At 37.9% G+C, this 23902-nt stretch overlaps 1 protein-coding gene across 1 annotated transcript in view; it reads left to right on the top strand.

Moving 5' to 3' along the window:
* SLC2A13 (solute carrier family 2 member 13) overlaps positions 1 to 23902 on the top strand; it is a 135118-nt gene that overhangs the window by 35754 nt on the left and 75462 nt on the right. The window lies entirely within an intron of this gene.

The raw sequence follows: 23902 nt of genomic DNA on the forward strand, positions 1-23902 counted from the left end.
GCCCTCTAGTACACTTTTTGTGAGAGTTTTACAGGCTGCCAGTGTAGTGGCCATTTCAGATTTTAAAGAAATAATTATAGCATCCAATGCAGACATTTTAAATAGATCATTAATTTCGTGTGTGTTTGACAGCACTTCCAAAGACAAAGCAAATATTGTTCAAAGCAAATAATAAAAATCAATTTGTAGTGTCTTTTAGGGTGAAATCATCTGGAAAGTGCATGCTTTTTTTCCTTACTCTGCTCTTTTTGCCATGACCTGTGGCACATCACCAAGGTGTGCACCAGGATACATATTATTTCATGTGAAATCAGTAGAGATGAGTATAGTACTAACTTAGCATCTCGAAAAAATGAGCATAATTTGCATTAAGACTTGACATTTGTTTTAGTGTAGATAAAAGATAATGTAACCATGGATTATAATTACTCTAGGAGCACAGTGCAATTTGCCCCCAGCTCTCTATATCCCACGCCTCTCTAACTTGTGAATTAGAGTTGAGAGTCTCCACCTTACCTGATATGCTTGTGGACGTTTGCATTTTATTACCTGTTTTCACTTGTGTATATGTGTCAACTTTCTATCATGACAACATCTTTTTTGCATGCTATGCTTAGTAATTACAGCCACATAAAACTTCTGGGGCTCAGTGGTGCATGGAATCATGCTGCTTCTGTGAAATTCACTGAGTGATTTATAAAATTAATCATTACACTGTAATGTTGTTTAACCCACCATGCTGTGTGTACACCAGAATGCGATGTCATGGGTACTGCTTCTGGATCTGACATTTTCTTGTGTTTTAATTATTTTTAATAATTTTTTGTAGCCTAGCACTTTTTTGTGTGTGTGTAGTGAAAGGTGAATGGAGAATGGCATCTGACAGTAATACTGTGTATTTTGTACATATTCATTTAATTTAATTTTAGATTGTAGTTTTGCTTGTAAATACAGCTTCATTTGCTTCCAACTGAGCTGGTCTGGCAATTTTATGTTGAGGGGAAATTTTCAACCCACCACAGAGACTAAGAGAACTATATCTATGTCACACTTTCAGTTCTGTAGGCTTGACTCTTCTTTACTGAATTTTCTGTTGGATCAATGAGTCAATCTCCTTTTTTAGTTTGTCTGTATCCCTGTAGGAGATAAATGTGTTACAATAGAAAGGTAAAATCACCTCATTACCATTAGGTTTCTGCTCATAAACTTACCTGATAACTGTCAGTTAAAATAAGATTTTTCAAGCAGAAGATCTGGAACCTCAGCCCTTCCTGGTTTCACTATACTCTTCTGTTTCTTGCACTTTTTCTCCTTAAGTAATATTTTGAATTGTTAGTATTCATGGCTTTGGCTGGAACTAATTGACTGACATGCATCTTTCTAGAAAGATATCAGAAGCTTACAGGTTTAAATTGCTAATCATAATTTCTCCCTTACTTCTGGGAATTGTTTTTATCCTAGGCCACTGCTCAACATACCTGTTTTTTGAAAAAGATGTAGATATGCTTATTAGATGTCATAAGGAATCTTACTGTGATATTGTGGTAGGGCTATGCAGAACTCTGAATTATTCTGTTTCCAGGCACTCAAATCCTTATAGGAAGTTAATTCCTCTTTTATGATAGTAAGTGGCTGTTGTTACCTGTAACCATGAAATTAGATGGAAATCTTTGGGGCAAAAAGAAACAAAAGACTTGGGCTAAGGATTCTTTGAAGAAACTCCAAATGCAGTATCATGAATAGTTGTCAGCCTGAAATTCTTGCTTGTGACAATACCAAATGCCAGAGTCAGTTCCTGCCCTTAGGAAGGTCAGTTTTTGCCTTTGGATTTGGTCTCATTGCATGGTCAATGCTAGAGGTACTTGAAAGAAATGTCTTTGTTTCATTCTTGTATTTTAGCCATTTGATGTGTAGAATTATTTCTTTGTTGGTTCCCCTAAGAAGAAGAATTCTTCCTCTCCTGGAATTTGTTTTGAGATGAACCTATAAAAAAACACATACAGTTCAGGCAAATAAAACATAGAGGCATTTGATCTTGAGGAAGTATACAAACTCATTTCAGTGTAGGATCAGATTACAAGAAAAAGTCTTCTGCAAAATCTGGCAAAGAGTATTCAAAGTGAATTACTGTATCAAATGATTGATAAAGAGAGATAAGAAAATTTTTCGTTCTTATTTTATCCTTAGTCTTTTAGGAGGCTGACTTGTTCTTGCAAATAAGACCTTTGAGAAATAGAATATGTAAAGAACATTTTTGGTTTTCTGCCTTATATAGAAATAAGACTGCTATATTTAAAAAATAGTAGTTTGTTTCTGATATCTTAGAGCTGTGCTTGTACTTTCAGTTTGTGTGCCTAACCATGAGTTTGGGAATTGACTGCATATTTTAGGAATCCTGGTGTTATCTCAGTATTATCTATTTGTAATCAACCTTGCTTCAGTGGCTTATGATGAGAACAAGTCTCAATCTTTCATCTAGGTTTTCAATGTGCTGACATAAATTGAACATTTATCTGGAAATAGTAGTTAATTGCCTGTTTGAAGAGTCTTTCAGGTAGACTGCTTCAGATGTCTGTTTTGGAGCAAGCTCTTCTTTGCTTGAAGTTCAGAGAGATTCTGTGTGTGGTAGCCCTAAAAGGGGAGAAAAAGCAAACCTCTGAAAAACCTCATGAAAGTATAGGGAAGCACTGTGAGGCATGAGGGTTTGGTTTGGTTTCTTTTCCTTACTTCAGATTTACCATGAAGTTTCTGGTAGTAAAATTAGCTTTCCAGTGACAGTGTTATTAGCCTTGTATTAGCTCACACTTCCTGAATTCTACAGAGAATTCAAGCTACAAGTCTGTAAAATAACTGACTTCTGGCTCCAATTTCCATGCCTTCTAGAATCTCAGTTCAGTCCCAGAAGGCAGCACAACAGACACATTTTTAAGATTTTCTTGGAGTACTGCTTAGCTTTGTAACTTGGTCTGTTGTTGAAAGTCTTGTATAGAACAGCATAAACTTAAAACAGCATTTGTAACTATACACATTTACAATAGTTCCCCCTCAGCTGGTCCAGGGTAAAAACACAAAAATAGCATGGCAGGTGCTGGTCTAAATATTCAAGACAGAATTGAATGTGAAGGACTTGAGGGCTGTATTCTTGGTCAACAAAAAGAAAAATGGATGTGCATAGCATGAGTAACAGTAAAAGAGCGAAGCAAGCAGAAAAGACTAGAAATACAAGGAAGTGGGGGGGAAAATAAAACTTGTTCCTTTCTCAGTACAGGAATGGGAGAGAAAGTAAGTGGTGGGAGACACCTATATGCTTTCTGTAAAACATGATTTGTTATACTGGAAAGGGAGCCTGAGGAAGTGAGGTATGCATGAGAGAGAAACCTGTTAGTAGAAAGTAGTGGGAGGATTTTAATGCTGGGATAGGAATAAAAGGGAGTTTAAATAGGAGCTACAATGTTTAGCTGTTGGCTTGAGGCAGCTGGCAGTGGACCAACCTTCCCAGCAATGGTGGTGTAATAATCTTTTCCAGGTTGCAGTGCAAAGATTTGTTTCTGCATTGTGCTCACCAGGCTCCTGCCCCTTTGGTCTGATTGTACCCAATTAAGACTCCAAGTCAGTAGAGAGTAGGTTTGGTTTGAGGTGGGATGTCTGGATCATGGTATTTTGCTTGTGTTAGAAATGGGAAATAGTTTTTGATTTCCTGCATACTCTTGTGTGAGAGATGCACACATGTTGCCTTCACAACAGAATTTGCTCTTTGGACCTTTCAGTTTTTTTCTCACATGGTTACACTGTTGTACTTGATATTACAGATCTACTTTCTGTGTCACATTCTTAAGAAGTAATAAAATTGTGGTACTTCTAGAGCTGCTAATGGTATTCAAGGCTCAGTTACTTTAAAAAAAAAAAAAGAAGAAAAAAATAGGTGGGGGCAGGGGGCAGAAAGAGAAGGCCTAGTTCTTTGTAGCTTCAGTGTGGGATCCAGCACCTGTACTGAATACACAATTTTAAGCCAGTGCTCCCACTTGAGCAGCCTGTTTACTTGCAATAGGGATTCAGACAAAATACACAGTGATGCGTGAAAACGTTGATGGGCATCAGGGTAAAGTTGTTTCTTTTAGAGTCCTGAAGAGTAATTGTAACACTTCACTAAATCTTAGTAACATGGTTCATTGTTTAGTGCTTAGAACAGGTTCTGTAGCAAAAGTTGGAGACGTTCCAGCACCTTCTTCACTTTCTCACCTTGTGAAGATGAGTGGAAGCTCTAAAACGAATTGCAAAGTTTTTAATAACCACATTTATATGAAAATGCCACAGACAAGGAGCTGAGCAAACTTTACCTATTGTTCTGATTTTAGCCTTTTCAGCATAATCATTAAAATCAAAAACCTTTTTGTTTTGCCTTTTTAAATTAATATTGCTTAGCAGTGTTGTAAGAACCACGTTGGCACAAGCTGACTTTCTCTGATACCCTTCTAGGCAATAGGTTTGCACAAGGGCAGAACTTGAACCACCCAGAAGATGTTAATGGTTCTTCAGCATCAGTAGTTGTTTGTCTATGGCTCTGTGAATGTGTTTTATATACCCTGTTTAAATTTAAGTCCTTTTGTTAATAGGAAGAAACTATTAGGGAGGAAGAAGGGTCTTAAATAGTGTTTGCACTTACTTCTTTCACATAAGGCCATATTCAGTTCCTACAATCTAGTCAGACCTTATTTTTTTTCTGGAGAACTCAACAAGCTATTGTCTGCCTGATTTTTTTTGTCCAATGCTCACCTTTTTTTCTTGCCTTTTAAAATAACAGCATTGGGATTTTTTTCAACTCTTCTGTTTTCAGGACACTTTATTCTTCTAGCCTACTGCAGGGATTTGGACTAGATGGCCTTTAGAGATCCCTTCTAACCCAGTGCGTTCTATGATTCTACAAACCTGAAGGATTTGATTCAGAATAAGTAGCTATCCTTGCATGCCTTCTGATAGTTAATCTAAAGTGTTCATGCACTAATCATTTCAGTACATTTTATTGACAGTGTGAAGTGTATGACAATTGGCATGCTGTCATGTGTAGGTTGTGTTTTGTTTGACTGAAGATGGATTTGGAGGGGGGTGTAAAAAAAAAAAAAAGGAAAGATTAGTTTAAGGTAGTTTACTGTTGTGCCTGTTGCTGCTGTGACTCCCAAACTATTCATTTTGAGTGATCCCTTATGCAGATCTTCTTGAGCTATCCCTATGCTAAGAAGGCAAGTTGTTGGGATGCCTACCTTTTTAAAGTGAGTAAAAAACAGTGCAGTACTTCCACATAGATTGCTTGACTAGAATGTATACTTAGATTTAGTGCTTTTATGCAGAAGACAAGCAACAATATTTCTTTATATTAATTACTTTTGACTGTAATGTTTACAAGTGTTGAACCAGTTCAGAATTGTCGTTTGTTGTTTGTTTGTTTTTTTTAATGGTATCCCCTAAGTCATAGTGATGCCCAATAACTGTGTAGTAGTGGCTACTATTTCTATTGAGCCAAATCCTTAGTAAGAGTTTCTGCCTTACTATTTCACTCCAGAGTAGAAAGGGTGACTACCACCTTTTATCATCCAAATGAATGTCTGTGGGCTTGAGCTTTTTCAGTGGTGTTTCTGTAAGTGACATACTTTATAGGAAGTTTATTTAACTATTCTATGTTCTTAAAAAGTTGCCATTCTCTTAGAAAATGTCTGTGTAGGTTAGAGGGGGCTTATGTGCTTGAAAGATGCATGTGTGTGTGAAATAACTAATGCTGCCTGAATAATTCCCAATGAATAATTTATCTAATTGTTTAGACTTTCTTTATATTTGTCAACTGTATGTGCGAAAACTGCAGTTTCCTTACACATAATTGTTTTCAAAGTGTTAAAGTGCTTTGAAATTGTTCTATGTGAAGCTGTAGCAAATGCACTGCAAACTTGACATTTTTAGTATAAACTCTTGGGAAATTGTGGCTTTCAAAAATATTAAACAATATTTCAAACATGTTCTAGAAATAACTTGCAAATAAAGGTATGAATCGCTCAATTAACAAAAGAACATTTAAAAAGAACCAGTAAGACCTGTCCTTCTCTACCTTGATTACAGATTTCCCTTTAACAAAAAAAAAAAAACAAACAAAAACCACAGACAACCCACCCTCAACAATTTCTTCACCAAAAGCCACTTGTCTTCCCCCCCACCCTGGAAACCACTATTCAGTTAAATGTCTTTTTTCTATGAGGGAAGGATCACTACACTTTTCTAGTAATAATCAGTTTGTGTATGGCTTTTATTTTTGTGACCATTCAGAGGTGAATACTGCATTTATGAATAATGGTGATTTTGAACTTTTTTTCCTGCTCCTGCATATAACTAGGGCATTTATCTTCTTGTTGGATAATAAATAATGTTTTGAAAACAAGTATAGTTCAATTTCTACAGATACTCAAATATTTACTAAAAGTCATATGGCAATTGTTATCTAGTCTAAGTTATCTCAGTATGCAGCTGTGGTGCAATAATGGTTTTCCTCAGTATTGTGAGTTACATTTGGAATTACTCTGTAACTAGAGGTTGCGAGTGCTTGAAAAATATCTCATTTTCTCTGCCATAATTAGCATCCAATTCCCCCCGTATTGAGTTGAATTCAGGCCAATATTTAGTGTCAGCAAACATAGCACGCTGTTATTTTTCCCTTCTTTGGTTCTTGCAGCTTGCAGAATTGCTTAGAAACTGCCAAGACTTCCAGTTGCTCTGTTGCTTCTAAATGCTTCAGTATATTTAGTTGAACATGCTGCATGTTTATTCTGTCATTTTTATAGTTAAATGACAGTTGTTATTGTAGGTTATGAAAAAAGCAATTTTGCTGTAACACACAATAGCGTTGTCCTGCCAGGTGGTCTGCAGTGGGAGCCAGTGGGAACCTGCTGATGTTCATGGGATATCACAGAATCACAGAAAACATTTGATTGGAAGAGACCTCAAAAATCATCTAGTCCAACCTTTGACCCAGCACTGAAGGTTCAACACTAAATCATGTTCCTAAGCGCCAGGTCCACATGCTGCTTAAACACCTCCAGGGATAGTGACTCCAATGTTTGATAACCCTCTCTGTGAAGAGGTACTTCCTGGCATGCAGCCTGAACATCCCCTTGTGTATCTTGAAACCGTTTCCTCTAGTCCTGTTTCTTGTCAAGAAGAGACTGGCCCCCTGCTTGCTCCAACCTCCTTTCAGGTAGTTGTAGAAAGTGATGAGGTCTCCCCTCAGCCTTCCCTTCTCCAGACTGAACAACTCCGACTCGCTCAGATGCTCCTCATAGGTCATGTGTTCCAGGCCCTTCACCAGTCTCATTGCCCTTTTCTGAACATGCTGCAGAACCTCAATGTCCCTCTTGTAGTGAGGGGCCCAGAACTTCATGCTTGAACCCATGCAATCTGGGGCTGAGGACTTCCAGGCACTACTTCACCTTGTAGAACTTTAGGGCAGAGAGAGAGTCAATCTTTCTTTTGGTACTAAACTGCATGAATAGATTTGGTTTTTTTATGATCTCTGAACATCTTTCATTTTTATCTGTGTTCTCTTTGGTGTCAGTGGCTATAAAGAGAACAAAAATACTGTTTTCTTTAGTATGTTTTGACTTGTTTGCCATCACTTGCTGCACGTGGAAAGTTTAAATACAAATATTTAATATGGATTGATTAGAGACTATGAATAAATTTAAAGTAGTTCTGTCTTGTGATGATGTGGTTTCTTTTCATTTAAATATAAGTGCTGTATAATTATCTTACATAATGCAAAATGCATGTAATTTTCATTGTAGTTGAGGTGGATGTAGCTTATTTAAGAGAGTGCAAGTGTGGTTATATAAATAAATAAATTATAGTAGATTCTGAAGGATATGGTATAGAAAGTAGCCAGATGGCTATGAGCCAAGAGACTCCCTTTTCATTAAAGCAAACATACGTTTCTATGGCAATAAAAGCAGATTTAAAATGTAGGTGGTTCTGACTGTGGCTAGTCTGAAATAAAGTTGGCAGTTGCTGAACAGTTCATTTCATAGCCAAAGGAAAACATGTTTTTTATTTTAAAAAATGCATCTATATTGCTCCTTACTTAATATTTTCAATTCTAAGCATTTTCTTACTTTTTTCTCTTTTGTTTTTTCCTTCTTGCTTTTCACTGTATAGCAAAAATAGGAGCCTGCATATACAGATCTTATCAAGTAGGTGTAAACTTTTATGGTGATTTGTATTACCTTTAAATCTTTTGTATTTTGTTGAGACTAAGTTTTTAGTGTTTTGTTGAGTGATGATTATTTTGATTAGTACTTACAGGCAACAGGCATGAGAATCTTAAAAAGGAAGATGATTAAATGAAGTATTTACCAAAGAACACCAGATTGATGGGGTGGATAGGGGATAACAGGTTGCAAATAAATAGGATTGAATATACTGAGAGTGGTTTATCCTACTCTAATTACAGCACATGATAAGAATGGAAGAGATCTGAGACACTATTTCATCTCTAGATTAGATTGTTTAGAGCTTCACATCAGTTTGAAGCACATTCCCAGCAGAAGAATCCATTAGAGAACACCCAAATACCACCTATTCATGAGTGAGTGGCCTCAAATCGATCATCTTGCCTCCATCCGTTGTACTTCGGTATACTTCAGGCTGTTTACTTTTTTTGTCTCCAGATGTTCCTAAAATCTATAGGATAGATTATAGGGGCTTGAGGTTTTGATGTCTGTGGGGCTTTGTTTTTATTTTTGAAGAAGGGAGTATGGTCAGCTTATTTCATATATAAGATTATGTTTTGCAGCCAAAATTTTCTGTTATTTAAGCATGGTGTGTGCATACGTAAAAACCCAAATGGCATCTTTCTGGTCAATCATACACTTCATGTGTTGTGTTATACCCTTACAAAGACATTGACAAAGAGATTGACAGGTACCTGGAATGTTCATATTCATTTGGCAGAATGTGGTACCAATCCAAGGCTGAAACTAGATTTTTTTAGTTGGTCTTAATGTCAGACTTCATCAAATCTTTTTTTGCAACAACAATCAAGATTTTCTTAAAGTTCTACTCTGAGAATATTTCATGTGAAAATAGCAACCTAAATTTGCAGAGAATCTGGTATTGTCTATAAGATGCACACTTACTTCCCTAATTAAAATGGATCCTCACTTAGTTGTCTCTGCTAATTCAAATAACCAGTGTGAACTCTCCAGTGTCAAAGACAGTGGATGAAATACCATGAAAAGATGTATGGATCTGTGCCAGCTGACTGGTGTTTGTGTTGCAGGGATGGTGGGTTTGAGTGCTGTAGTTTGCATCTGATGGGAAGAGGCAACACTTAAAGGGCTTTAGATATCTGAACTGCCAGGAGCTGGTGAAGCTTTTGGTGTTGAATGGGTTATTAGGGAAAAGCTACCCAGTTGTATATAATATAAACCTGTGTATAAATGTACCAAATTATGGTTAATGAATAATGTTCTAAGCCTGGAAGTGATATATGTACTCCAGTGCTGCATAATGATAAAGGTTTTGATTTTAAATGTTTCTTGACATGCTGTATTAGGTGTAAATCCTTGAAATAAACAGAAAGACATTTTAAAATGTAGCTTGATTTATTCTGTGTATGCTATCTGTTATAGCATAACCCAGCAGCATTATATGGGAAGTGAAATTTAATTTCTTGTTATTTAGAGGCAAATTATTTGTATTTTACAAAATTGAGAAGTCATCACTCAGTTTAGTGTTCTGTTCTCATCCAAGAAACATTCCCTACCATCTGCAGCCAGTCATCTGTTGTGCTGTGTGAGCCTGGCTCCAAATGCAAAATACCAGCTTGTCTGTGTAGTACTCTCTTGGACACCTCCCCAAAATGTGACTAGTGGAGGTCAAGGTATTCTCTATTCAGGTGCAGGCAGAGCCATGAAAAACATTTTGGATTTCTGGAAATCCAATCTGGAAAAACATTGGAATTCTGGAAAACATTTATGGGTCTCTCATGGATGCAGCTGCATTTTACTAGACTGGAGAATTTATAATGGATGTGTTGGGAGATACTACATTGTAAAAAATCCTTCAAAATAAGGACTTTATAATTATTTTTTTCTTCTTATCATCTGCAACAGGTTTTCAGAATCACCTGAGAGTTATTCTGAAGTGTAGTTTTAATAAGCCTGCCCTCTTCTACCCTGTTGTTAAACATCTGTTCCTTTCTTCTCTAACTTCAGTAGAGAGAAATTAACCTACAAGGCCTCTTATATGCTTTTTTCCACCTTATGTTTTGCAATATGAATCTGAAGACCTGTCTTGAATTTTACTTCAGCTCTTTCAAAGCTATTTTCTTTTATCATAACTTGGATAATTCCAAACAATCCTGTTTTCTTCTGTGGTTCTTCTCAAATGTGTTACTTTTATTTGGTGATGAAATTTCTAGTCTACACTCCTAATAGATTTGCAAATTTGAGTATAATTTTATTTGAATGTCAGTGTTAGATCTAATTTTGGCTTAATTTTTGTAACAATGATAGAGACATTAGTGTTATGTCAGACAAAACTTGTGAGTTCATATTGCAAGACATAACAGTTGAAAACTCCAAATCAATTTTGTGTAAACCCCATACACTATCATACGCAGAAGCGTAATATTTTGTTGATATAGTTATGAGCACAGTGGGCTTTTTCAGTATTTTTTTGCAGTATCTTGTAATAGTTGAAATGACTACAAAGACAAAAAGTAATTGTGATTTGAGTTCCATTGAGAATATAAACCTCTAATGACATAGAAATTGTTTTTACAATATAAATTAGCTTTAGGGCCGGAGCATAATACTGTGTTATATCCAGACCTTACCTGTAGAATAAACTTGTATTTAACACTTTAATTAGTTGAAGAAGGTTTTAAATGTACTTGTTTTATTTGAAGATTTTTTGCGATTGATATACTTGAATGATTTGGTTATGATGTGGAAACTCTTCTCTTCTTTAGAGAGAGTCTACATCAGTTTTTCTCAGTGATTCATTTGTCTTTGTAGACAGAGCAGAGAACAATGTAACCTGTAAGGGCTGTATGTATTTTTCCTGGTTTTTGTATTTCTTAGTGAAAACAAGCAAGAACATCCATTACTTCCGTAACTGAACAACTCCTTTAATAGTACCTCAGCAAACTTCTGTTGTGCTTGCTCAAGTAACTTGTAATTGTGGGCTAGTGGTGATCCTGAAAATGACAAATTTGCTGCCTTCTTTTTTTAAGCATTTATTATAGAGTTGTAAAGACTGCATTTTGATCATGTACAGCATGGAGCCAAAGTCCTTAACAGTTCAAGGAAACCACTTTCTCCTATTTTCTTCCATTTTAAGTATTTAGGACCAGAGGTGCAAAACTGGATTAAATTGTCTGGTCTCCTCATGCACACTTTTAATACATTATGCATACTTTAATCATGGATTTCCAACAAATAATTCAGGGGGTTTGGCCTGATTTTTTTTTTTTTTTTTTTTTTTGTGTGTGTGTGTGTGTGTAGGATTTGAGTCCTGTTAACAAAGTTCTCTATCCTTCTTCAGGAAAAGTGTTTGATGTTTTGGAATCTGATTAGGAAATGCCCTATATGAAAAGTACATACCTTTCTGAGTCTTGCCTCCCAGCATATACCAAATGTGAACAGGCAAAGTCAGTTTTAGTGACAGATTAATGTGCTTATTTCCTTATAAATATTTCTTTCCATCCTTGTGAAATACAAGAAGATGTTGGAGATGCAGATGTTAGATCTGTGTCCAAGTGCTTGACATTGGAATAAAAAGTTATACAATGCATTTGTGGAAGATTTATAACCTATACAGTCTGTCTGGTTGGTCCTTCAGGTGTAATCTCATGGGGAGTTTCTGTCATTGATGAATTTTGAGATTATAAAGCAAAAACCTGGCCTTCAGGAGGAAGTGTAAGTAGAGTGTGGGCTTATGAAGGGTGTTGAGAGACCTGTTTTACACAATTAAATTTGTTAGTAATGCTGAGTTAGGAGCTTGTTCTTACATGGCAGTATATATTGTTAGAGCTTCATGGCCTGTAAAATCAGAACTGTTCAGTGTCACTTTTGCACAGAAGAAAGGGTGTGCTGGCTCTCGTTTGATATGCTGGTATCCTGAAATGATTACTGAGATGTTGATGTCTCTTTTCTAGACAGAACGATACAATTTCATTGCTATCAGAACTATATGATGTCAGCTGCTTTTGAGATCTTCTCCCTACCTGAGGTCTGGTGTGTCACGTAGGCGACATTTGTGATCATTGTCTCTGCCCACACAGAATAGAAAAACCTCCCTTTTAAAATCAAGGTCATTGCAATACCTCTATCAGACATGAGTGATGAAGTACTGCTCTTCTCAATCACAGAGTTGAGTTGCTGTCCTTTACTGAGGAAGGTCAGTTTAAAATCTGTAGCACAGTGGGATGATGTTAGTTTCTTTTAGGCCTTACGCTCACAAGTGAGCTTATAGACTGAATTATCTGAAAGAATCAATGTTAATAAAAATGTTCAGTTCTCTTCTCATATAAATAGCATCACGTTGTACATCTTTAGAGATTTGCACTTCCTACGTAAATGTATGTTGTGGTTTTAGACCCAGCCAGCAGCCAGGAGCCACATCACACCCCTGGCAGCTGATGCATGATAGGGGATGTGATGGACCTACTCAATGCCATGCTCCTTGGCCCAAATGTCTATGAGTCTGCTTCGAAAATGAGTCCTGTTGTCTGACTCAGTTCTTTGAGGGGTGCTGTGTCTCCGTAAGACATAAGTGCCTTCTAATCCTCATCAGAATCACTCACTTCTTGTGAAAATGATTTGGAGGTTCCTTCAAGAGGATCAGGAGATTGGCCCTTCTAATCTGTTTGAGGAATTTCCCACTGGAAACTGGAGTAGCATTCTTCCTGGAGGAATTCCCTTTTACAGTTGCTTTCCCTCACAGCTCATGTACTTGTGCAGCTAGAACTGAGGTGAGTTTTCCATCTCACTTCCTCATGTCCTCGTCCTCCACATGGTCACACAGGTAGAACCTCAGGGTGCCCTGGGCTGTGTACCTCCCAGTTTCTGTCTCATGGGCAGGGGAACATGTGTTCCTAGTGGTTGAGATATGGGACTGTACAGGTGGGTAGTAGAACATGTCCTCTTTGAATTGCTGGAACTCCCAAGACAGTTCCTCCACAGCTGAAACTCAGGCCTGTATGGAAGAAGGACTTCCCTTCTGTCACTGGAGTTAGCCAGTCAATTCATCAACTGTTTGTTCCTGGGCATCTTTCCAGGACACTGCTCCTAATGAGTTGGCATATAATAGTGGTGCTTTGTAGAAACTTCTGCCAAATGGGTGGTGTGCATTGGACTTCATCTGGATCTGTAGGTGACTCCTGATCACTCTGGTAGTTATAAATCACCTCCAGCATAGGTATTTCCCTCAAACACTGGATACTTCACTCTGTGGTCATCTACTTGCTTAGGTGACATGTAACAGCTTTCTTGAAGGGTATGTTCCCTTCATGCCTGACAGAAGCCAATTTCAGAGGCCAAAGGCCTGTGTTTGTTTTCCAATCGCCTTGTCAATGCCCCCATTCCCTAGACAGGGATCCCAGCTGCTTAGTCTCCCTGTCCTCTGATTCCAAACTATTGACCCTGTTACCTGACATTGGAGCAGCTGGGTGATAATGTGCTTGCCTGGGTGGCAGTGAAATAATTTTGCGTATCTCACAGCTCTTCCTCTTGTTCTGCTGATGGCCCTGGTTCATTGTTATCCCTCATGAGGTGAACTGATTTTCTTGTGTATTTCTTTTCTATGCTGGGGTGACTGATACTGATATAGGCTGGTTGCAACACCTGCTCTTGGGGTTTTAGTAGCCACAGTGCCTGTCGGTCTGTCTGTAGGTTCAGAGACTTTCTATTTCCCTTGAGGGCACTAAATAATGTTGAAAAGAACTTGGCAAGCATGGGCAAGGCCCCAGTCATTGCAGAGATTTGTGTTTCTGAGGAACTGCCAGGTTACCAACAAGCTTTTCTGAAATATTTTACAAGTTCAAGAGGATTCTGCGCTTGTTCGGATGTGAAATTCCATAACATCAGCAGTGACCATTGTCCTAAGACCTTGCCCATACTCTCCTACACACCCTGCCACTCATAATTATCCAGCCTCAGGGCAGTTCTTTGGGTGGCATTCTTGGAAAAAAGTTGTGTATCTCTGAACAAGACCTTGGCCACATTCAGGAGACAGAAATGCTGGCTTGAACATCTTGAGGATATTCAACATTCTCAAAAGCTGAAAAAGTCTCCCTCTCTGTCTCATTCCTAAATGGGGTGAGATTATTAAAAAATGAGAATGCCACTTCCAAATACCAGTTTAGCTGCATGACCAGTGCTATAATCATACCACAAGTCGACAGTATCCAATACAGCAATGCAGTAGACCTGATCCATTGCCCTTAGATGATAACCATCACCACAGGGACTATTTAAGAATTTATATAATACTACCATGCAAACAGATGGACCAATGTTGTGAACAGGTGCTATTTAACAAATGCAAAAAGTGTGTATAACAACATTGTTTTAACAGGCTGGGGTCAGATGTTCCATTTTTTTCAACCCTTTGGGCCCCAGGTTGGGCATGAAAAAAAGGACTCTTGTGGTTTAAGTGAAGCCAACAAATGATCTCCATATGACCACTCACACAACTGCCTGCTCCCTTCCACCCGGTAGGATGGGAAGGGGAAACTGGAAGTGAAATGCAAAACCCCACAGCTTGAGATAAGAATAATTTAATTCAGCCACACAAAGAATGAAGGAACAGGAATAGTAACAATACTAATGAAATAAAGCATAAAGAGTGATACAGAACATCAATAGCTCACCTGATGCTCCTGATGCCTGCTGCACTCTAAAACAAATCACAGCACCAGAAACCTGCCTCCATTGCCCGTGCCAGCCCTCCCTTTAGGTTGTAGGCATGACTCAACAGTGACATTACATACTATATGGTATGGAATACCCCATTAGCTGGTTCATCTGGCTGTCCTATGTGTGGCTCCTCAAACTTCTTAGGAAGAAAATTAATGCTATCCTATCTGAACCTAGGACACTATCTGTGGTGTATATTGGTGGAGCGTTTGAGCACATGTGAGTGATCTGCATGGTAGAGCGTTGCTGGATGTTAGAGGAACACTCCACAGTGTCATAGGATGGTACCTTTGCTGTGAGCCACCTGTAGAGAGCACAGAAGAACTAAGTTTCCTAACTCAGCTGTAAAGCTGCTGGGTGCTAGAGCCAGGTCTACCCTCCTGTGTCCTTTTCAAATAAAGGGCTACAATGTTCTCATCTCCTTTAAGGGCAGGGTGTTCACTCCTCTGGATCTGTTCCACTTCAACAAGCTGCTGCCTCTCCAGGTCCTTTTACAGTGCTATGTGCTTCTTGCTGCTAGAAATTTGCTGTGTCCCACATCTTCGCTGTTTTTCCCATTATCCAATGTGGGTGGTGTGTTATAGCCTAGCCTCAGCATTCCTGCAAAAGGCTCCATTCAGTCACCCATGTTTTGCTGTCACTTGGGTTGCCTTGTCTGTCAGCTGCTACCCACAATACAGAGTGAACCAAGCAGAAACAGCTGCTACTTGATGCTCTGACACCTGGACTGGAAGTGAGAGAGCCAGCATTCCTCTTCAGAGGTTTGCAACACATCTGGAAGTGCCAGCTGATGTACTTTCAATCAGTGTCGGAAAGATCAATTGTATTTTTGTGACACAAGTAAACATTTTCTTCTAAACCTCTCATCTGACTGCAGCAAATTGTTTTTTTCAAGCCTGCATCTTGAGATATTTGTTTTTTTGGTTTTGGTTTTTTTTTTTTTGTTTTGTTTGTTTGTTTGTTTTTCTCTTAGTAAATTACAACTAGACTCATGTTCTACTTTCCTTTGTCTCTATTCAGTCCTGGGTCTTGCTCAGCTTCTTTAAATGTGTCATGCAAAGGTTGGCTTGAAATACAGAAAGACTTAAAAGAATGTCATCTTCACTCAGCTACTATCAATTGAGATCATTGTTACCTAAAACCAATAGAAAACCCCTTTTCCTCTGGTGTTTCTAAGCAACCAGCACCGACTGGTGAGAGAAGCATGAGATGTACAGGAGCTGAGACCTCAGCAGCTGCTGCAAAGGAGCCAGCAGCATCTGCAGGGCTAGGAAGTGAGCATTTAAATGGTCAGAAGGTGTGTGCAGGTCAGAAAGGCTAGTGTTGTCATTGCACAGCAGAAAGTGAAATCATTTGTATTTGATGTGAAGGCTTGTATCTGAAACTATTGAATTTAAAATTAAGCTGAAAATGTGGAGACATATTGCAGTAGCATTGATAAATTAATCTCTTGATACTCTTGTTGGCTTAGTAGAAACATCTACCTGAATTTGTTCCTGAAGGACAAGATTTAGTTTTTATTTGAATTGAAAGCATACTTTTAGTTTCCAACAACTCAGAAGCAACATGGAAAACACTATTTCAAATTATTTAAAAAAATTAAAGCAAACTTACTTAATCTTTCTAAACCTCTTCTGGTAAATCTATTCTAAAATTATAAATTATTTTTCCCTTGGATGTTGGTTGTCTATGAAAATCAAGGATGAAAGAAGACATAGAATATAACCAGGTTTTAGAACTTGCCTTCATTTTTCTCATGCTTCCCCCCTCAACTACCATATTTTTTATCATTATTTACTAAGCTTGTCTAGTAAAAAGATGTAGAGCCTTACTGGAGGGAGTAGGACTTTACACTTCTGTTGAGAAAAAAATTTATTCTGCAGGAAATAATTATCTTCTGTTTCTTGTCAGAAGCTATCAACAATAGCAGTAAAGGGCCTGAAGTGTCTTTCAGATTTTATCCTGAACTTGGAAATAATAATAATGAGGAGGGAGTACCCAAAAAAGGCAGGAAAAAGAATAAAACTCAAACCCTTGGGGAGCTGCTGTATGAGTGAATGCACTGTGCTAGACAAAATACTGGATTAAATTTGTCCTATATGTCTTCTAAATTAATTTAAAATAAAGCCTAATAGTTCATAGGAACAGCTTATATTGCTTTTTTTTTTTCTAGTGAGGTTTTATGCCAAATCATTCCAGTTGCTATCAGCTACTAAAAGATGCACAGACTGCATCTGCATTAACATTTTGCTTCTTAACAACAGTGTAGCTCTGTAGTGAGTTTCTTCTCATCTCCCGTTGTTACCCTTACGTACAGTTTGTTCAGATCACAAAGTGGTGTTAGTGCCCTTGGAGTAACTTCCTTCAGGGAAAGATAAATCAGAGGCCTACTCCAGAAGTGCATTTAATGTGCTTGGATTTTTGTGGATCTCTGAAGGTTCAAATTCAATGACAGAGTCTCAGGGCAGCTTCTAACAGTCCCTGCAGCAATGTTCTGCCTAGGGAGCCAGACTAGAACTTACAAATCATATCTTGTATGTCTAGGGACCTCAGCTTCAAATAACTCCAACCTGGTGATATCTGCCAACTGTACTGCCTTACTTGCTGAGATGCACATAGATTCATAGAATGGTTTGGGTTGGAAGGGACCTTGAAGATCATCTAGTTCCAAGCCCCTTTCCATGGGCAGGGATACTTTTCACTAGAGGAGGTTGCTCAAGGCTTCATCTGACCTGTCCTTGAACTCCCCCAAGGAGGAGGCTTCCACAACATCCCTAGGGGGACATGGTCGTACTGCTTCCTAAGCTGTGTATCGCCCAGACAAATTCTTTTTTTTTTTTTTTTTCCCCCACAAACAAGTGAGCTTCTGTGTTAAAATACATCATATAACTTTGTATGCAGCATATTGTTAAACCTAAAGGCAATTGGGTGTGGGGGGCTTATGTGTATCTTCACCTTACTGCAGTCAAAGTTAGCACTTTTCCAAGAATGGGAGGACTTAATAGTGTTTTCTGTCCTTAAGGAAACTATTTTTTTTGTGGTGGAATTTATCTCAAAGTTACTGGTCAAACTTTCCTCATACCTTAAACTTAGTATACTGTACTGAGTATGAATTTGCATTTGAACACTTTTTGGTAATGCAACTGATTAATTTGTGGTTTAGTGTGTCAGGTGGCTGTTGCATCTCAGCATTACTCTGCAAGTTTTACTATATTTCATCTTGAACATCCAGTATTCCCTTTAGATGAATGTTAGGTACTTGAATGACAATTTATGTGTGCATTCATAGGCAAAAAAACACATGCAGATGTTTGAATACGTAGATTTTTCTTTATCTATCAGTGTTTCTATGAAATATTACTGTTCTCTAGTGTATGTAGCATCCAAAATTGATAACTTCCTCTGTTTGGCTGGTTACCCAAAGTCAGCCTGAGACTGTGGTGTTATTTCTATGTTGTAAACGTGATGTTTTATCTGCCTTGTTTTTCCATGCAGTAGTCAGGCAAGGTATTCTTGCCTCCACTCTCTTCCATATATGTCTGCTGGTGCCTTCATCTTAAATGTGTAGGTGCATCATGTATGTAGGTGTATCTAGGTGGAGAATGTATAAAGATGTGTATAGATGGAGAACAGAACTGAATTAGTGTCTCAGATTAGCTTCACAGGTTGTGTAATCAGCAGCAGTGATTTTTTCTGAGTGACTAAGTGGCAGCTCAGAGAATGCCGGCAAATTAGGTCAACGAATGGTGATATTTGGAATTCCACCCTAAAACATAGGTAGCCCAAAGTCTGCAGGTTTCTTCCAGCTTTACTCTCCCTCTGTTTGTGTCTACAAGTTTCCCTTAGACTTCCTGCCCAAGAATTTATCTTGATAGGTTGGTGACAGCTGGCAGAAGGCACAGTAGGTCAATGATGCTCTTACTAAGAAACATGAATATACTTTCCTGGTGTCTGTATAAAGATGTAGATGCTTCTTATGTCTGACCCTGAAAATTAACTTCCATGGTTTTTTTTTGACCCAATCCAATGCAAACCTGAAGGTTGTAACTTGTGATTGTATGAAGCTGTTCTGCTGATTCTTTCAAGTTTGTCAATCTTTTTGGCTGATCAGAAGTGGGAAACCTGCAGTTTGCCCTGAAGTCAGGAAGGTTACCTGAAATTCAAGTTACAATTAAAAAAAAAAAATATTTTTTTTTGCTCTCAAATCTAGGAAGGAAAACCAGTAGCTCCTGAGGTAACTGAAATGTAATTCAGTGCTACTCAGGAAGAAGTTGTTTACTATGAAGGTGGTGGAACACTGGAACAGATTGCCTTGCTTACTGTAGGGGACAGGAACTTGATGATCTTTAAAGGTCCCCTCCAACCTAATGCATTCTGCGATTCTAACCACTAGTTGCTGAGCACATGCTTCCTCTGAGATGTTTTGAATTGCTATGTGAAGTTTGTCTTGTGTCACGTTTGACTTTGGGTAGTGTGCATGTGATTCTAAAGCCCTAGTAAGAATTCATGTTGGTCCTAAAACCAGCTTCTTTCCCTAATGCAGTTTAGGCCCTTACTGCCTTCAAAAAAAGGAATTTAAGTAATTTTCCTGAAATAGTGTTACAGCTGAGAATGCTTGCTGCCTCTATGAAAGTCATAATGTTAAAATTGAAACCTTAATATATCAACAAAGTGGTAATGCAGATGGCTTTTCCCCAGGTATTATTTTAACAGATTTGGCCTAGAACCTGAGCAGACCAAATATATTTAAACAACTTGTTCTAAACAGCATCCTGCATGTGCAACAATTAGTCTAATGTGTGGGTTTTCTTGTATATTTTGCATATATGTTTATTAATTTTGCTGTACATGTCCTGGCACTGCAGTAGTTGCTGAGTCTGTTTCCATCATTGCTCTTTTGTCTCACTGTAAAAATGACATTAGTAAATAAAAGAAGGAAGAAGCTGGATTTACCATGTTCCTGTGTGGCATCTTTAGGAACAGCTGGGATGATCTGAAAACAGGTTGCGATGTGTAGACCCAGGGACATAGCTTCAGGGAGTTGCTAGTGCCTAACAAACCTAAAGAATATAAGGTTTGGTTTAGTAGACAGTTACATTGATTCTCTTATACTAGTGATTTTTCTGTTACAGTATATAGGGTCTAATTAAACCAACCCAAAAGAAAGAATTGGTTTCGTGCCAATCCAGTTTTTACTTATTTTGGTTTTCAGTCTCCATTTTGTGACTGGGCATGTTCACTCACATTCTTCAGTGTTGCAGGGCAGTTTCAGTTTCACAGTGGTTTTTGCCCTTGTTCAGAGTCAAAAACCTGTCAAGGATTAGGACTGGGGTGGCTATTAGATGAAGGGCAGTTGCTCTCTGTTAATCCCTCTCCCTTCCCAAAAGGGAAGACAAAGGAATAAGAGAGGGAGACTTAAGGATTGGAAAAGAAAACTAAAGCAGCTTTAACAAAAATAATAACAATAGAATTAAATATATACAGAAGCAATATCAAACCCACCTTCCTTGATGACAATTACATCATCATCTCCACTGATGCTATGGAGAGGCACTGGGGAAGTCAAAGCCTGGAATCAGTGGCAGACAGGAATTAGATTCAGGAGCTGGATTCAGGAACACACAGAATGGACAGAACCCACCTTGGATGCTGGCCACTGAAGAAGATGGCTTAACCCTTGTGATCCCTTAGCTTTTATACTGAATATGATGCATACAGAGTGGAACACCTTGTTGGTCAGGTTTTGGGTCACCTGTCCTGTCTGCTTCTCCCCGGAGGTGCACCCTTTTACTTTCCGCACCTTCAATGTGATATTTACCAGTGACTCTTTTTTTTTTTTTTTTTTTTTGCTTCCCTGCTTGCCACTCCTTGTCCTGTTCTGCTGAAACCTTTGTGCAAGTACTTAGCTATATAGATTTTCTGTCACCAAATCTTTATATCAAAGAATGTGGAAAGATTTTAATTTTTTTCCTTTTGTAGATAAAAGATAATTGCTTTGTTTTCAGGATTCCCAAAAGCCCAACTCAGCTTGCTGTCAAAACAAAACAAATCTTAATTCTTAGTGTTTCTGTTCTGAATGTGTGGATTAAAAAGATCATTTGGAGGGACCATGTATTTGAAGTCTAGGTTTCACAATCAAACAAAAAAAACCTGTGTTCATCAAGGCATGGAAAAAGTCCCTGAACTACTTAATTATTTGGAACCAAAATTATTTTGTCTAATTAGCTTTCATTTGTTTTTAGAACAGGCCATTTTCCTTATACCATTGGATGTAGCTGCTGTGGAAAACTGAAAAATACTAAGACTCAGTTACTAGGCAAGCTGATAATCTACCCTCACTCTTGCCTGATGGGGGCACAGGCATTAAAAATAAAAACCAAACCCAAAAACAATCTTTTGAGCTTTCACAGAGGATTAGAGAGCTATATGAGGTAGGAGGTTTCCTCTTGTATTGGGAATGATTCATCCAATGTTACTGGAAACCTTATAAGACAGTGAGGAAGACCTTGGTACTTTGAAGTTGTTTTGCCTCTTCTTGGAATAAATAATGCAGTTTGGATCTTAAAGCTCCCTCTGTTTTCTTGTGAATTCATAAATATTATAGAAAGGAAAAATTAATGAAATTGATATTTTCAGAAAATAATCATGTCATAGGCTAGGAGAGAAAGATGGCATTTGCTTTGCTGTATCATTCATATAGAGAACATAATAGCTACCTCTAAGTGCTTTAGAGGATGCAGAGGAAGCTGAGTTGGAAGGTGCCATATTGTGTGGAAAGGCAAAACAGAAAAAGTGTTCCCATGTGTTATCCAGATCACCAACCTAAAGCTTCTTTTTCATTGTTTTTTATTCCCCATTTCTAACTGTACAGTGGTTCTTTGAAGTTTTATCTTGTTGGAAAAGAAGGTATCGACTGGCATTAGGGCAAGAATGGGTCCGAGAAACTAATCCAAAGGTTGAGTTTAATGGATGCTGAAACGATGAGTGACTTGTTGGTTGGCTAAGCCTGCCCGTTTGGAAACGCTCCTCTACAGCAAAAGCACAAAATGCTGGCAGGAGCCCTACATAGCTTTAAGCTGTTGTCACAAGCTGTTACCTAGCTTAGCTGGCAAAAGAATATTTGAACCCGCAAATGATTTTGGCAGAGCCAGGTCTATAACTGTAGCTCCTGGGCTGTGAAATTCTGCCAGGTGTTGTACTAATAATTTGAGGGGTGGAGATCATGAGATTTGTGGGCACCAGATGTCTGCTGGCGTTTGTGGAGGATTTTTATGGTGGCTTTTATGCCTGTCTACAACCTTTTTATTTCCCTAGGAGTGTATGCTGAGATATCATTAATACGTGTTCTGCTTTTTTAGCTTTCATTATTCAAACTCCTTTGAGAACTAGGGTTTGTTTCTTCTGTTGTCTTTTAAAAGTATCTGTATCTTTTAGTTGGCAGTGGAAAACACCCATGCTCCTATGATCACCATACAACACATTTTACCTGCGGAGGAAAATCCAGTGCCTTACCAGGCCTTACCACAATTTCTAAACCTAATTTACTTGTGGATGGTGCCTAGTACCAAGAATAACAACTAAAATACAGGAAGTTGGTGTTAAAAGTTTCAGATAACCATTCACAAAACGTAATGGTTGTAGCACATTGCTTGCTTTCCAGAAGCAGTATTTTGAGAACAGCTCCCTCCCTGGTATTTAGCTCAGTGTAAGAATCAGGGTTTTTTGGATATGAAACCAAATTTCCGAATGGTTTTTTTTTTTTTTGCCTTTTGCTTAGAAGGATGAATGTCTAGTTAAGTAGACAGTTTAGATCACACCAAAAAAAAAAAAGGCCACTTAGACTGCAGCAATCTAATTCATGTGTCACTGCTTCATATGAAATATCACCTTCTACAGTAGCAGGATCTTTATTTTCCCATTACTATTTATTTACTGATGCTATTTTGCACTTTCACTAGAGTGAGCTTCAGCTGACCTTCACTGTAGCATATTTTGAAACCTTGCATTACAGAAGTTTACTTCAGGTAATCATCTGAAACCACTGCACAAAAAGTCCAACCAAATCATGACATTAGGAGGTCTCATTCTTTTGACTTCATTTTTATTCATAGATGAGAAGAAAGAAAACAAACATCTTGGTGGTTTCTCAAGTTCAGATAAAGTCTATTGTAATAACTAACAGCAGATTTAATGGTTATCAGAAACTGCTGAAGTATAGTTTCAGTTTTCAGAAGACTTACTTTCAGGAGAAAAATGTGTTTAATTCTTAAAACTTTAATTATTTATCCTAGTTTAGACCCATTCTCTGTCGTTAACAACTGTGTTTTACCTAGAGTTGCTTTATTTTTAAGAAGGCTGTAATATATGAATGCTGCAGAAGATGGATAACAGGACTGCGATAGGAAAGTGCAAAAATTTTACATTTAATTTACTGGTGGATAATTTTAATAAAAAAGATTTACACTCATTTTCTGTTTTAAAACCATCCACATCACAGTCAAAGCCCTTTGGGTATTTTAGTGGAATTTGTAAAGCTCTTTTATTATCTCTATATTAAAGATTTCTTTTGTGTCTTTCATTCTGTTTATTGGGTTTGTAAACCTGAAGGCTGTGGATTTTATGAAAGAACATCCTTTAATTTTGTATGTGCTTATTGGTATGTGTGGTTGCCATGGTAACAGATTTGGAAAGAAATGTTTAAATCTCTGACTCAAATCAGTACAATGATTTTTAGCATCATTTTTCTGGTGCAATTAATTAGAAGTCTGAAAAATTCCACATACTTACTGAAATTAGCTGACCAGGTGCTCTGAAGTTCTAAAATGTGAAGTTTCAAAGTAAAGGTCTAAACTTTACTACATGCTCTTAAAATTTCTTCAGGGCCCCACTTCAGGTATGATCAAGTTTTGTTGAGAGTTCATGGTTTCCTCAGAGTTGCAAGCCCTTCT

The sequence above is a fragment of the Indicator indicator genome, chromosome 3, assembly GCF_027791375.1.
Source record: "Indicator indicator isolate 239-I01 chromosome 3, UM_Iind_1.1, whole genome shotgun sequence".
Lineage (NCBI taxonomy): Eukaryota > Metazoa > Chordata > Aves > Piciformes > Indicatoridae > Indicator > Indicator indicator.